This window comes from Marmota monax, unplaced genomic scaffold, assembly GCF_021218885.2.
Source record: "Marmota monax isolate L192 unplaced genomic scaffold, Marmota_monax_Labrador192_F-V1.1 WCK01_AAM20220418_F8-fsc00029, whole genome shotgun sequence".
Classification (NCBI taxonomy): Eukaryota; Metazoa; Chordata; class Mammalia; order Rodentia; family Sciuridae; genus Marmota; species Marmota monax.
The window spans coordinates 16,458,967-16,475,986 of NW_026693024.1; the positions used below are offsets into that span (position 1 = coordinate 16,458,967).

General features: G+C 42.9%; 1 protein-coding gene across 13 annotated transcripts in view; it reads right to left on the minus strand.

Moving 5' to 3' along the window:
• The window catches only part of Atxn1 (ataxin 1), a 387,579-nt gene that overhangs the window by 294,915 nt on the left and 75,644 nt on the right, over positions 1-17,020 (minus strand). Inside the window, exons 3-5 of one of the 13 annotated variants that reach the window (XM_058582410.1) lie at positions 14,391-14,476; positions 12,490-12,630; positions 9,963-10,118 (exon numbers count right to left, since the gene is read on the minus strand). The exons of 8 other annotated variants lie outside the window; for them this stretch is intronic. The gene's annotated coding sequence lies outside the window, so the exon portion shown is untranslated. The remainder of the gene's footprint in view (positions 1-9,962; positions 10,119-12,489; positions 12,631-14,390; positions 14,477-17,020) is intronic. 4 more of the 13 variants (XM_046453380.2, XM_058582411.1, XM_058582408.1 and 1 more) reach the window with 4 other exon arrangements.

A 17,020-nucleotide genomic window follows, 5' to 3' on the forward strand; every position in this document is an offset into this window, starting at 1 on the left:
AGTTTTCATGAAGTGTAACTCAGCTCCCACTCAAATGTGTAACAGTAACATATTGATTCAGATCAACATAAGCCAGGAAGTTCAAAGTATGACAAACTGTCTTTAGCTTACCGGCTTGGTAAAAACAGAATTTGGAAGGAAGAGGAGGATTTTAGTAATAAGCTCATTGCAAGTTATTGGCTGGTATCAATCTTTTTTACTTTTTTAACTAAAAATAGCTTGTTGCGTTCCATATGTGTCACCAACTTTCTATCTTGGGAGGGGTCTTTGCCATCTAATTAAACCTCTGCAAATGAATCTGATGGCCATCTAGCTCTTAAAATCACAGCAAGGTAAAAGGTACAAGGCTCTGGGTCAATCATTCAGGCTCATTTTGACTTAGTAGCCACGAAACCATCTAACATGATATAATATGGCTTTAAAACAGAAAGTTCACCAGTAGCCAAATGCTTCTTTATGGTAGTCTCTTTTTCTGTTTTGTTTCTGCCCTCAAGAAAGAAATTCAATTCTGGATTACATTCCCATCACCTGTCTTGGAGTAAACTCTATCTGGGAGGCACAGAATTGTTCCATTGTTACCTCCAGGCTTTAATAGCCAGTGCAGGGCTTCTACTGTTCATAGAGAAGAAAAAGAAGGAGTCTTCCAAGTGACAATAATTTACATTTTTACTTATCTCTCTAGATACAGCATCAGAAGTGATTCATTTTGCGACTTACAGCAGACCCTCAATTACACATAACACAAGTAGGAGATGACTTATATCCAAAGAAAACCACTGAAAATTCTACACCCCCTCCTGTTAAGCAAGAATTTCAATATGGCAGCCCTAGGAGTGTGGCCCAGGGGTTGAGTGGGTGCTGATAGCTTGGAGCTTGGGTTCAAACCCCAACAACCCCCACCCTAGGAATAAGATTTTTCTCTTCGGTGCTGGGAATTGGACCCAGAGCCTTGCACATGCCAGGCAAGCTGTCCACCACTGAGCTGCACGCCAGACCTACAAGAAAAGGACTTCCATATGCATCTTTCCTTCAGCAAACTCTACCAGTGCTGCTGCTGACCGGCACAACCGACTAAAGGGAGTGTATACTCATCACCTCCCCATTCCTTCATGCCAGCTGATGATAGAGATGAGACCAGAAATCCAGAAAAGAGAAAAAGAAAGCCCGGGGTCTTGAACACCCAGAGAGAGGAGAGCTCATAGGAAAATTGGCCATATAAACAAGGATTTCATTCTGGAGGGTATCCTGACAGTGGTTTCAGATTCAATAAGCATTGAGGTGCTAATTTCCTAGACATTTATGAGCAGCAAATCAAAATACACCCAAATAAGCCAAAAACAGTAGCCCCAGGAGCCGCGAGATGTATTTTTCACTCTTACTTTGGCAGATAACTGAATTTTTCAACTTAGGTCACAGCATCCTAAGTAGAATTAATTCCTAATTTATCAAATAAATGGACTTAAGGAAATATTTTTTATAATTAATTCCCAATTTATACTTCAAGTTGTTTTTACACATAGCAGATATTTAAAAGCCAAATCAGATCTCTACAAACACAAACATTTTTTTATTTGCTCTGTATGCTAAATCCAACAATCTGATACAGACTTCATAGGAAAAGACAATCAGTTCATGGTAAAATATCCCCTCTTTGGGAAAGGGCATTCTATCCAGTAAATGCTGCTGGAAAAATCAGCTCTTCCTTTAAAACTAGATCCCTACTTTACACCATTTAGAAAATATATTCTAGATCTATAACTAAAAATACAAATATATTTATATACATACATTATAATATACATTTATATACACTTACTTAGAATACATACATACAATATAATTCACTTGCATATATTACACATATATATTTTACACCATAAAATAAATTTGATAAGCATAAAAAGGCCTTGTAGGCAGGCTTTTTTCAAGATGTTGATGGTTACTTTAAAGCAAGAAGACACAGAGAATTATTTTGAATGGCGTGGTATCATGACCTGACTTATATTTTCAGGACCATTTGGTCTGTGGTGTGAAGAATAGACTCTAAGTGGGCAAAGTCAAAAACAGAGCCAGGTGATGTACCGCAGAAATCCAAGTGAGAGACCCTGCCCACAGGCAAATATGGTGAACCTGGCGGTCAAGTCATTTTTGGAACTGGGGACTGGGGTGGTAGCTCAGTGGTAGAGCACTCACCTAGCATGTGTGAGGCATTGGGTACGAGTCTCAGCACTGCATATAAGTAAATAATTTTTTTAAAAAAAATTTAAATGGTGGGAACTGGTGAGAACCTAAAGGAAACTTGAAGACCAAGTCGACAAGCTGCCCAAGAGGAAGAAAGGAGCCAAGGAACCCTCCAGGCTCTGACTCCATCATGTCTAAGAACAGAGCTGCCACTCAGAAAGATGGAAAGGGCTGGAGAAGCAGGTGTCCAAGAGACAGGTGAATGGATAAATTTGGAACCTGTGGCCACAAATAGGTAGAGGATATAATGACAGCCCAAGTTTCCATCACAGGGAGCCTCCAGAGGGTCCCCAACCATCCCACCTTGGTGTTATGTCTTTGTGAAGCCCTCTCCCATCGACAGTGGACTGAACTCGGACACACTTCCAGGGAAGAGTGGGTGAGACTAATGGAGCGCCACTTCCAGGACCGGGTGGCAAGAGGCCTGCGGGTTCCACCTTGGTGCTTCTCTCCTGAATCGCTTACCCAGGGAGGCCGACCACTAGGTTGCATGGGAGACCTGTGGAGGGGCCCGGGTGACCTGCAGCTGCAGCCTGTGACACCTGTGTGACTGAGCCTGGAAGCGCCCCGCCCAGGCTGCAGGCTCACAGCTTACTACCATGTCACATAAGGCTGGCAGCCAGAGACAGCCGGCTGAGGTGTGTGGCCGACTCCCACTCTCAGAAGCTGAGAGAGAATAAATATTTGCTGTTTCAAGCCACTAAGTTCTGGAGTAACTTGTTACATGTCAGTAGATAACTAGTAGAGTTGCGAGGGGAAGGCCACTCTCAGGCAGCATTTGTGGTTGGAGAACTGAGTCACAAGCAAGTTAAACCACCTTCCCAGCACCACACACTTGCAGGGAGGTGGGGATCAGACTCAGCCACCCAACTCCAGAGCCTTGGCTCTTAGTCACCAGGGACCACCACTCCCCTGGGGAATGTCCCTCCAACTAGGATGTGTACACTAGAGCCTGTCTCTCCCCTGCAGGGAGCTGACATCACAGGTCACCCTAGCAGTGGACCATCTGCCCCTCCATATCAATACAGTTCACATATCAACACAGCTCTTCTACCCCGGACATCCAAACCCACCGTCATTCAGACTTAATTGCCAAAGGAGACAGAAAGGCAGCCTCTTGCTTTAGTTAGGATAACCTTACTCAGTCTGTTTAATCGGGTTAACTATTAGAAAATGTCCAACACAGTCGGAACATGCTCTACAGATTAAATGTCCTTCTTTGCATGCAAAAGTTATTCCTTAAACCACAGTATTATAGCCAGACATGGTGGTGCACACCTATAATCCCAGTGATTTCAGAGGCTGAGGCAGGGGGATTGCACGTTTGAGGCCAGTCTCAGCAATTTAGCAAGCCACTGTATAAGCAACAACAACAACAACACTGTAGTATTCTCCCCTTATCTGCAGGGGATACATTTCAAGAACTACAGTGTTTGCCCCAAACTGTGCATAGTCTTGGAGCCATATGTATACTTCACTTCTTCTTATACATATATACCTATGGTAAAGTTTAATTTATATGTACATATAACTTACATAGGTGTGTATATAAAAAATAATAAAGTAGAACAATTATAACAGTAGTCTAGAATAGAAGTTATTTAAGTTTGTGAATTATTTATTTTTGGAATGTTTGTTGACAGAGTAACTAAAACTGTGGGAAGCAAAGTCGTGGAGACGCAGGGACTACCATGCTCAATGGTAAGGAAAAGAACAAGACACTTAATAAGATGGTCACAATAATTTGCATGTGGATTTTTTAGAATAATGAGGGGAAATCAACTGAGGGCTGGTGACAGAAAGTGGCTAAGACAGCAGATAATATTCAGTGTTTCCGTAAGGAACTGGCAAGACCAAAATAACAAAAACACAGAAAAACAAACAAAAACCAAAGCCTTTGAATTATGTAAAACACAGTGACTCTTGTCCATTTAATTATTACAACAAGTTAACATGTTTCTGTTCTTTTTCTGACACAGACATGAGATGCAGAGAGTAGAAGACATTATCTCTGCACTTCTGCCTCAACACAAATTTAGAATGGCATTTGTCACAAGGAAACTGGCACTGGTTGACGACAGTATTATTCTTATTACATTATTATTCTTATTCTTAGCACGGTCATGTCCACGTGCAACAGCTGGGAACATGCTTTTGATCCACACTGGTGGAACTCAACTTGGGCGTCCAAGGGTCCTACACCTGGGATTCAACCAACCAAGGATCAAAAATATTCAGGGGAAAAACTGCACCTGTATTGAACATGTACATACTTTTTTCCCCGTCTTTTCTTCCTAAACAACCCAGTGTAACACCTAAGTACAAAGGCTTTACGTTGTCTTAGGTATCTGAGTAGCTCCATTTTATAAAACGGACTGAAGCATCTAAGATTTTAGTGTCCTCGGGGGTCCTGGAACCAATCCCCCACAGATACTGAGGAAAGAATGTACTTCTCTTATGTTTTAACTGTTAGCATCGTATCCACAGTCAGTGGAAACTAGGAAACTGGGGAAAAAAAAGAATCATGAAAAAAAAAAAAAAACCTACAGCCATTTATAACCTTAGTTGCCAAAAGCAACTGTTTTATAGAAGCACGTGATGCATCACCAAATGTACTTCTGCTCATTTTAAAACACCAAACAGTGGTAGAAGCTCAACAAGCGGACTGCTACCACTTAACCTACAATTTGGACAATTCGTGTAAGGATGAAATTACTTTGTCTTATGACATAAGGAGCAGATGCTACTAATTAACACACAAAAATGTCTAAAACAGAGTTTTAAAAACATATGAGTTTGAAAACACAAGTAGAAACAGCTTCAAAGAGTATAAGCAAAACAGTATAATATGATGGTGCACCAGGGCTTCTTTTTTTTTTTTTTTTTTAGCACAGGCAATCAAATAAATCAACTGGCAAACTTCCACGGGTCATCCTCTAAAGAAAGTATGGACTTACACAGGAAAGTACCTGATAAATCTTGCTTTATTTTTTAAAAATGGGGAGAAAGCATATGTCTGTAAACTAGCCAGAGCGTTCAGCGGGATGTCATATTCCACTGTGAAACATTATGCTACATAGAAAATAAAAGGAGGGTTTCAGGATGGGAATAAATTTGGGGAACATTCTTTGAGGGACTTTAATACATTCATATATACTGTAAATCTCTAAAAGGAGAGAAAGCAGGCATCTTGGCCCAAAATATATTTGACCACAGGACACTTTTTCCAGAAGGCCATCGATAGTTGTTGACCAGAAAAAAACCTTAATAGGGAATGCCTTAACCAGGGGTCCTCAAGTCCTCCTCAATATCTCAAGTCCTCCTTATACTCCTAAAACTAATTGGGCACCCCAAAGAGCTTTAAATTAGCTAGATTAAATTTAACAATATTTATTGCATGAGTCATTACAACTGAGAATTTAAAAACATTTGTAAATTTTTTGTTTGTGGGTGTGTGCGATGGGTATCAAGTCCAAGTCTCTCAGGCATGCTAAGCATATACCCTACCACCGAGTTCTACTCCCAGCCCCTGATAATACATTTAACCCCAAAATTAACATGTCCATTGAACGTTACATAAAATGATGTCTTTATGGAAAAATAACTATTTTCAGAACAAAAAAATCAGTGAGAACAGTGACACTGGATGAAGTTTTGGCAAATATCTTTAACATTGGCCTTAACAGAAAACGGTTAAATTCTCATGTGTGCCTCTGAATTCACTTTACTGTGGTTATGTTGTTTGGTTGAAGAATGCAAAGAAAACCTGGCCTCCATTTTCATGAATTGTGGACACTCTTCTTGTGTATCAGACTCAAGGTGGAATTGATAACCTGGAAACTGAAACACACCAATAAATTCTTTGAAGTGTTTTATATGAAAACTCCTTGGTCTATCTTGTACTTTGAATGGATCTATGATCGTGCATGATTTTGCAACATAATTCACTAGTCATTTGGAAATAAGTAGTTTACTGAACTACATGGGTTTTCCCAAAATTAAAACATTTCATTATATGATGTCATCACACCTCATAGAGCCTCTGAAAAATCTCAGCTTCATGACAATGAAGCAGATAAATAATGTCTGTCTTAGTATTATTATAAAAATAGTTGGGGTCTTGCAAGAGGGGGCAGGAGGAAAGCATCAGCCATGATAGGATCCCACCAGGTGATAACCTATGAGACATGCTCCTCTTTTCTCTAGCAAACGCTTTATCCCAACCTAGACCTTAACAATCCAGCAAGGATTTGTTGTATTGGAAAATAGTCAACTTCTTAAGTCCTCTGCAAGAGACTCAGAAAGAACTTTTCCAAGAGATCAATCCCTGAAGTAACATCGTAATTAGAAGCCACTGTCTATTTATTAACAAGTTACCCAGAGAACTACTCAACAAAACCGAGTATTTTGGGGTGTCATGTACACATGCAATAATAGTCATAGCCAGGCCTCGAGCGTGACATCCTCAAAATATATTACATCCTTTTAGACTTACCAACTCTCCTAGGTGGTGGGCATTTTATTCCCACTTTTTGATAAATTAAGAAATGAAGGCACTAAACAATGCAAAGTCAATGAGCTAGATAAAAAAGTGACAGATCAAGGACATGACACCAAGCATTCTCTCAGGCCTCACTGTTACATCCTTCTCAATTAATAGTTCCTAAACTTCAGTCATCTGGAATCTTCCTCTGGCCGTTATTCCAAGACCCTGAACTATCTTCTTCATTTTCTTGTTTCAAAGAGAGGAGCTGCTTCATGAATCGGCCCAGAGCCCATCCTCAGATATGCAGAGAGCAGAAAGTTCCCTCACCTCCTCTGAGCAGACTGGTTATCCATGGAAAGAGCAATCTCCTTCAAAAGCCACGTGTGCCCGATGCTGTGAGGTTCAACCTTTTGCTTCTTAACAGGTCACTGGGCTAGAACACTGATAACGACGCTCGGTAACCACAACTCAAGGCACCCTCAGCCTGCGTCTCCCATTGCTCCCCGGGAAGGCATATTTATGAAACAAGACCAACAAAAATGCCAGTCACCCCTAAGGCACTACGGGAAGGCAGGAGGTGGCATTACCCTTTCCAAGTGGTTTTTTTTTTTTTTTTTTTTTTTTTTTGGTACCAGGGATTGAACTCAGGGGGACTCCACCACTGAGCCTCATCCGCAGCCCTATTTTGTATTTTATTTAGAAACAGGGTCTCACTGAGTTGCTAACCACCTCACTGTTGCTGAGGCTGGCTTTGAACTCGTGATCCTCCTATCTCAGCCTCCCCAGCCGCTGGGATTACAGGCATGAGTCACCGCACCCAGTGTTTCTACCGAGTTATACTCCCAGCCCCTTTGATGCCAGGCTGACTAAAACAGTGCTTTCTAACCTTTCGCTCCTCCATGCCTTGCCCATCATTTCTCTCATCTCAGACAGCTTTCCTTCTGCTAGCCCAGAGCCAATAAGACATACCAAGTACTTTCTAGATTATTCTTAATCATTGTTCAGTGCCAGGCTCCAGACATGGGTCCTTCCCGGACTACTCCATCTCTCCCCCACCTCTCTCACCCTATCCACACAGGCTCTCCTGCACACCCTCTGCCTGGGTGTTGTGTTGCCTCCTTTGTGAGAGTCCTCTGTCTCTCGATGGTTCTTAAGACCTTCCAGAGGATCCCTCACAGCACTTCACGCAGCGATGAACACAAAATGTCACGCAGGCTCCCGTCTTCCTCTAAATGGTTGAGGACAACAGAACATAGCGTGGGGGTGAGTGTGGCTCGGGTGGAGCACACGCTTACCATGTACAAGGCCCTGGGTTCCACCCCAGGGAAGGAGGAGGAGGAGGAAGAGGAGGAGGAGGAGGAGGAGGAGGAGGAGGAGGAGGAGGAGGAGAGGAACATATGCATGTTTTTTTTTTTTATGTCGACTTTATTTTTATACATCTTTCCCTTCAGCCCTAATTAAGCACGATTAGCAGTGTAACTCATCCAGAGGCTTCAGATATTACTAAAGAGAAGCGCAGTCTCCATAGCAAAGCCAAAGGCGTCTACGGAGAAGTTCCACGCGGGGCTGTTTCTGACATCCTCAGGGAGGGGACTTAGTTCTGTCCTAATGTGAACTGATGTGAGAAGAGAGAGGGACAGCTTATGAACTTGTGGCAACAAAGGATAGACTGGGGGTAGGCCCATCCATCTACTCTCATCACACCTCTGTGCGGGTTAAGGAGACCACTCTAAAGGCTCACGATGCCATGACCATCACCAACGCTAACTGGAATGGTGGATTCCATGTGGAAGCTCCTTCCCTGGATTGACACACTCATGCCAAATTTCTGCCTTCTTTTAAAACCTAACATCCTGAACTTACCCCCTGCCTTTTTATTTTTTTATTTTTTTTGCATACATCATTCTTGGTGGAAATTTTCAACCACCACAAAGGTGGGGGAAAGGGCGTGGCATACTTTTGACTTCTTAGTCATATTTCCTGAAGTTGCCATTTTAGTGTATTTAAAATATTTACTTATGGCAACATTTAAGTAATTATAGTTTGTGAAACACTCTTCTCTTTTTCCATCTCCGTAGACCCCTCCGAGTGCTGTACCACAGAGAGTTTTCTGAATCACCGTCACCGATCTGCAGAGGGCTGATGTACTTATTTGGTGAAACACCAAACTCTTCCCATTGCTCTGGAAATCCAAAGGGAGCCATCTTAAGTCAGCAAAACTTAACTAAATTGCCTTCCACATTACACACTTGCTTCGGCTCGAGGCTTGCACTGTTTTGGTCAGCCTTGCATCAATGTGACCAAAATATCCAACAAGAATAACCTAGAGGAGGTCGGGTTTATTTGAGGCTCGTGGTTTCAGAGGTCTTAGCCCACAGAGGGCTGACTCCATTGCTTGGGGCCCGAGGTGAGGTAGAACATCGTGGGGGGAAAGGACCAGAGGAGGAGAGTTGCTCTCTCAAGGCAGTGTCAGGAAGCAGAGAATGAGGGAGAGACGGGGGAATCTGGGAGGGAGGGGCCATAGGGAAGATGTCCCCAGTGACCGCCTTCTCCAGCACGCCCCACCTGCCTATAGTCACCATGCAGTCCATTCAAACTAGAAGGACTGGTTACCTGTGACTCTCCCAATCCAGTCATTTCACTTCTGAACATTTGTGCATTAACACAGGAACTAGGGGGAGACACCTTTTGTCTGAACCATAACACTGTCCCTCTGCCTCCCTTCATGTCTACAGCAATGCAATATGTCCCCACCCCATGCTTATTTCAAGCACCTGACACCCCAGGCCAGACCAGCCAAACCTAGGGTGCCACTGGTTATGATCCTTAACCAAAAAGGGGTCTGCTAAAATTAGTGAAGCAATGGCAGGGGTGAGATGGGTTCCTGGGTCTCAGTCCACTAGGTCTGCTCTTGGTATTGGGACATCGCTAGCTATTCAACTCTGGCAACACCAGGATCAACCTTCTCTCTATTCTGCCAGGTGAACCGGTACCTAAACCCATCAGTTCTACTTCCCAGCTCCACCACCCAGAGCTTGCCTCCTGTCTGCCTGCTGGCGCTCCTGGCTTGGCTTGCCCTGCCCCTTGCCTCCCACCCAGAAGTCCAGCTGCTCACATGGTCTGCCAATCAGCTCTCCAGAATGCCCCAGAGTGGGTGCTGGAAAACACAGACACAATCCCTCATGAATTGTTTCCCCTCCCCTCTGGTGTCCTTTCCATGGTTTCAGTTACTCACACTCATCTGGGATCCTAAAAGATTGTGTGGAAAATTCCAGAAACAAACAATTCCTAAGGTTTGAATGGCATGCCGTTCTGAGCAGTGGGATGAGATCTCGTGCTGTCGCACTCCGTGCAAAGAGACGCTGGCAATCCGGAAATGCCAGGGAGGAACCTGGAAGCAGCAAATGCGTGGAAGTTCTCAACTCCAGCAAGGAAAGAAAAGAAATCCTACACTGAGCTTGCTACGGTCTACGGTACAGGGAGACGATCCTCAGAGACCATGCCTGCAGAACTTTGATTATAACATATTATTATAACTGTTCTATTTTACTGGTAGTTATTACTGGTAATATCTTATTGTGCTTGATTTTTTAAATTAAACTCTATCACAGGCATTGATGCCGATGGAAAAAAGCATAGGCTATATGGGATTTGGTATTACCCACAATTCCAGGCATCCCCTGGGGATCTCGGGCAGCATTCCCTGCAGATAAGGGGGCCTGCTGCATTCCCCAAACTGAAAACCACAGGTAGCAAACGGTAGGCTATTTAACTGCCACTGACGAGGAAGGGATTATGTGAAAAGTCTGTTCATCAACTAGTTTTTGATCTCTCTACCCCCTCCCTTCCTGTTGCCAATGGACAAGAAATAAGAGCTCTGGATAATTATAACAGACGAGAGTATAGGAAGAAAGGACCAAGAGCCAACATGCCATTCAGATTTCTTTTTTGGGTCAGTTTTTTATCTTTTTATTTTGGCACCTAAGATTGAACCACATTCCCAGCACTTTTTATTTTTTATTTTGAGACAGGGTCTCACTAAGTTGCTTAGGGCCTTGCTAAGTTGCTGAGGCCGGCCTTGAACTTGCGATACTCCTGCCTCGGGCTCCCAAGCTGCTGGGATTACAGGCATGTACCACCACACCCAGCTTGGGTCAGTTTTTTAAAAAACTCATTTTGACTTTTAATCATTACAAATGATCCTAGAAGCATGTCCTGCTAGGTGCTGCCAAGTGGTATTGATATATTTCATTACTTCTTGAAAGGCCACATATTTAAAACACTACTAAAAGTCAAGCTAAAGAAAATGAAATGATTTGGGATATCTCTGAGGCAGTTACAAAAACAGAAACAAATGTTATTTTTAAGCTCTGCCTCACTGTAAACTGACAAGATATGAATATGAATTTCATGGAGTAATGTGTAATAACTGCTTCTGCTCATCACAACCACATGCCAACAACTCAATTTTGTATTTCATTTTGAAGTTACATGTGGAACATGTAATCTAGATTACAAACCATCCTCATTAAAGTAAATTTACTCTGGCTAATTTTTGATAGCATGACATCATTAAGATGAAAAAAAGCTTAGTGAATAACTATTTTCAAATTGGCTTCTATAAAATTCGCTGCTAAGTTATACCTTTCTGATGACACAGTGGTCTGCATGTCAGGTCACCAACTCACTTGGGAATACAGGCTTTGTAAATCTAGGCACTTGTCAGCAGTAAGAAGAATCCAGTATGGATCATGCCCTCGAGAAGTTCACACTGCATCCAGGAAGAGAATTTATACACAAATGGCACAATTTCCTGGTAATGCAGTATAAGAGAGGTACTTCCAAAGCTGTGGAACTTCAGTAGAGGAAATCATGTTCTGAAGGAAAGAGTATCTAGAAAGTTCTATACAGAAAGGAGGCCCTAGGGACTAGGTGGATGGGAGTTCTGAACTCTTGAGTTTCTACTCCTAAAATGAAATCAATCCATTTGTTTCTAGAATTAACATTTATTGAGTAACTACTCTATTGTAAAATTCATAAATGGTATCACTAAGCTTCCAAACAAACCTGTAATGATAGCCTGGTTATAACTGATCAAAAAGGAAACCAGAGCATATATTAACATTCCCTAGAGTCATTAGTTCCTGCTGAACATTAGTAAGCACAAATCCTGTTTATATCAACATAAGAGTTAATCACACAGAGAAGATGGCACTCTTAATAAGAATACACAAGGGTCAACATCATTATATATTTGGAATATGAATATGGCTGAATATAAGTGATTGATATGTATATATATATAAATATAGATTGATATATATATATATATATATATATATATATATATATATATATATATATATTACAATGCAACTAAAACAAGAAGGTCAAGAACTTAAGTATGTATTCATTTGACCTCTGACATCAGTATGACACAATGTGATTTCATTTTAAAACCAAACTACTAAAATGCAGCTTTGTTTTAAAATAATTATTCGCCTTTCTACAGCAACACGCTCAAATGTGCTTCAGGAACCTTCTGTGTTAGCTGCATGGCAGGAGGCTGCTCATGAAGAAGGAGCTCCCAGAGTCTGGGGGCGTGGCTCAGAGGTAGAGCAGGGGTTTAACCTGGGCAAAGCCTGAAAGCCTGGGATCAGGCCCCAGCCCCACCCCAAGCTGCGTACTCAGGCTCTTGGGGCCCAGAAATCTGGATGTTCAACCCGCAGCCCGTTCACCCCCAGAGAAGGACTCAGCTGCACCTTCAAGTTTTAAAGCCCCGGGTCTAGTGTTTCTCTCCACTTGCTTCCCTCTGGATTCTCTCTTTCCGAAATGGGTCTTCGCCAACTTGAACAATTACATTTCAACATCCTCCAAATGTTTTCTGCGTCACACTATGTTAACTAGAAAAAAAAAAAATGCTGCGTCTCAAACACTGAAATGATTCCACGGGAAGGAAGCTGGTTTTCAATCCATTTTTATAGCCCCCCTCCCTTTTCTACATCTAGCTCAAGGCAGCACAAGGGGGCTCTGAGGGCCTAGGGTCTGTGGTGGGCAGACTCAGGTACCCCTAAAAGGTCCACATCTGAATCCCCAGAACCTACAAATGGCTTCCCTGGCAGGAGGGATTTCACAGACGTGACTGCATCAAAGACCTTGCAATGGAGAGGTCATTCTGGAATATTCTGTAACCACGAGGGTGCTGCAAAGTGTCAGAGGGAGACTGACAATGGAGGACAGGCACCGAGGAAGAGGCCATTGCTGGCTTCGAAGCTGGAGGAAGGGCCAGGAGCTAAGGAGTACAAGTGGCCTTCAGGAACCTGGGAAGGCAAGGACAGGGACCCTTCCCCAGAGCCCCAGAGCTCTGCTGGGACCTTGACTTCAGGTGCTGAGATCTCTGTTGGCTTCCTGACCTGCAGAACCAAGAGACGACGCGTTGTCCTATTTTAAGCCACCAAGTTTGTGATGCAGGTGCTTCGAAGAAAATAAGCTACTCAGGTCACCTGTAACACAAAGGCTATGACCCAGCAACCCACACACTACAAACAGGATATGGCCCAAACAGTTCGTTTTCAAGCCACTCTGCCACCTCTTCTGCATCTCTTTTCTATCCTGTTCTCCCTAAGGGGTCCTACAGTTTATCTTCCACCTTCCACCAAGGTTTATCATCTTGGAAATGAGAAAAAGGGGCAGGCTGACGGACGGGTTTCTCAACTTCAGCACTACTGACACTTGGAGGCAGATCATTCTTGGTTTTGGAGGACTGTCCTGGGCACTGAAGGGGATTTTGCCACAGTTCTGGCCTCTACTCATTAGAGGCCTCTCAGTTGTCTCAACCAAAAATTCCCCTGGGCTTTGCAAAATGTCCTGGGGGTGGGGGTGTACCACGGGCAAAATGGATCTGGCTGAGATCCACTGGTATAAGGCATCTACCAGTTCACTGGACAGTCTCTCCACCAGTCCCATCCCACAGAAGGCTGAGTACCCCTTACCTGGAGTGCTTGGGACCACAAGAGTTTCAGACATCCAAGTTTTTCAGATTTTTGGAATATTTGTGCATAAATAACAAGATATTGTGGGTGGGGGGAGTGAAACCCAAGTCTAAAGACAAAACTCAAGTAGGTTTCATTCACACCTTTCACAGGTCATCACCTGAAGTTTGTTTTGCACAACCGTTTTAATAATTTTCTTCATGAAACAAAGTTTTGTGGTGTGGAATTTTTCACCTGTGGAGGTATGTTGGTGCTCCAAAAGTGTCCAACTTGGGAGCATTACAGATATTTGGATGAGAGATGCTCAAAAAAAAAAAAAAAATATATATATATATATATATATACACACAAATAAAAATACACACACACATTCTCTCTCTCTCTCTCTCTCTCTCTCTCTCTCTCTCTCTCTCTCTCTCTCTCTGTAAGTTGCAGCTGGCTTCATGCAAATGAGTTTCCCAAGAATTCGTCTGTTTGGCATTTCAAAACAGCTCTAAGTCAGATGCAGACACAGCCATTTTTTACTGGCCCACTACACTTATTCCCAGCCACAGGCAACCATGACTGCTCCACAGTGGCCCTGGGACCACCCTGTCAAGGAGCCCAGAGGCCAGTGCCTGCTATGTGACTGTTATCCAGAGCCCTCTTCAGCTCTCTTGCAATTCCATTACCTGGATGTTGTTAATAAAAATCCTTCAGTCAGAAGGTTCAGTGCAGTGCAGACCAAGCAGCCCGATGACTGACTGGAAGCCTGGCTCTGGTGACAGAACAGATGTTTTGGAATCAGATCCTGAGAAATGGCCACTGTCCTGGAAATCAGCGTGGCTGAAGAAACAGATAATTTCCTCCACCAGTTCTCTCCAAGAAAATGACTTAAAGATGTTAAAAGATCCTGTTTGGGGTAGTTCTGAATTTTGCTCAGACTTTCAATTTCAATTTCAAAATGACAAAGCAGGAAAGCAGTCATATGGAAATGTTGCCTCCTGTTTTTACTGAAGTCTTCAACCAATGACAGTTTCCAAGGTGGGAGGCTAAGCTCGCAGGCGCACAGTGGGTCCAGCGGAAGGCTCCAGTCCCAAGGTGCTCTGCTGTCTCTGGATGGAGGTGCTGGTGACTCTGCAGAATGTGCTTCCAGGAATGTTAGCATAGACATCCTGGCAACTCTGGAAACCAATGGCTTTCTAACAGAACTTCACTGTGACCTTTAGAGATTAACCCTCAGGCAACCACAGCCATATGAATCAGTGCTGAGACTCCAAGTGCATTTTCTCTCAAAGGCCCTTCTCCAATTGCACCCTAATTTCATAAAATTTGAAAAGAATACCACATGACTCTGAAGCACTAAGGGCCAAGGTCCCCAACCCAACAAGCTCATCAGGACTTCTCTCTTTCCTTCCTTCAGACATTCTACAATGACAATGAGAGAAGATGGAGCTTTTATGGAGTGATATTGACCTTATGGCAGTCAACATACAGTACTGAGGAGGAGGCTGAGGCAGGAGGATCATGAGGCTGAGGCCAGCTTCAGCAATTTAGTGGGGCTCTAAAGCAACTTCATGAGACCCTATCTCAAAATAAAAATAAAAAGGGCCAAGGATGTGGCCCAGTGGTAAAGTGCCCCTGGGTTCAATCTGTGGTACCAAAAATAAAAAAAAAGAAAGAAACTTTTTCAGGGAGAGGTAGGGATGAATCTTATATATATTTAAAACTGGCACATAAGGCATTGCCAGGGAGAAGATGGTAGGGGAGAGAGTGGAGAGAAAGAAACAGGGACATCATTACATGTCTACTACCTGCAAAAACACCTGCAAACTCAAGTGTTACATTCTGAATGACAGTGTCAAAGCAGTGACACCTTGAAGCCTGTGTCTCCAACCTGGCCTCATTCCTCACCAGAGTGATGTCCTGGCATTCTACAAGTAAGTGTGGGTGAGTCTACACTTTGGTGAGAATTTCTAAAAGATGTTTTACCAACTTTCATTGCCCCCTTTATACAACTGGTTGCAAAGAGTCATGCAATGCCCCTAAATGCACTGACTAGAGGTTTAAAAGGGCTGAGGATGTGGCTTTGAATATCTTCTATCTACAACATTTCACCTGGACAGTTAGCTCAGGTATACAACATACTTATAGAATACACATAAAACCACGTATTCAAATAATGTACTAAGTAGCACCTTACTTCAAAATCCATAACTGCCAGCATTTGAAAACCAACTCTTGCTGCTTTTCACACTAATTTTGTAAGCCCTTGTAGCTGACAGAGAAATTGAAACATTTTATTTCTTCATTTGCGTTTGCCAGGTACCTATTTTATGCTAGGCCCAGAGGATTGCATGTGAATAAAATATGGTTCCTGCACTCTGCATCTAGAGGTAGGTAGAATAGATAGATAGGCGCGTGCCTGGGCCATAAAAGAGGGAAACCATAGGAGAAGCAGAAAAGAGATTTTTTTTCTATAAAAAGAACATACAATTGGGTTTCAAATCTCGTTTCCAAACTCAAAAAGTATATTTGTGGTCGTGGTGAGTCAATCTCGGTATGATTGTTTTTGGCTGGAAACGTCTCTCTACCAACTACAAAACTGGTCTCGTCTCTGGAATGTTCAGCTCGGAGAGGAAGTTCAACGCCAACAGCAATCACCGATTTCCTCCTGTCCCACAGATTAGACATATCTTCATGCTCATTTTCTCCCACATTCTCTGCATCCTCCACAATATTTTGTATCCTTTTAGATCTGAGTGTTTATCTCAATTTGCTATTTCATTTTCACTTCCTAGTTACCATTGAAAAAAAAATATAACAATGAATAATGTCTGAGTGGCCACAGTAAGCAAAGGACCACAGGAGATGTAAAAAAAGGAACAAGAGGTTGTCCTTGCCCTTCAAGGATCTTTCCAACCTTATCAGGGAGAAAAACGTGTAAACAACATGGTGTGAATCCAGGGGAATGTAGGGGAGGGCTGAGCCTGACAAGCCAGGAGCCCCAGCAGCCGGAGCGCTCTGAGCTGCACACAGGCCTCAATTATGTGTGCTGCGGGAGGGGCGTCTTCTAGTTTTACATTCCCCACCCCAGAATGAGAGTTACTGAAAATCCCACCTGGATCAGCACACAGGGAGGCACCTAAAGCTCAGCCACTTTACAATTAATTAATTTAAATTATGTAAATATGACAGCAGAATGCCTTTTGATTCATTGTACGCAACTGCACCACAAATTTACGTTTCTCTGGTTGTACACGATGTAGTGTCACACCCTATGTGCAGTCATACATGTGCTTAGCGTAATGATGTCCATCTC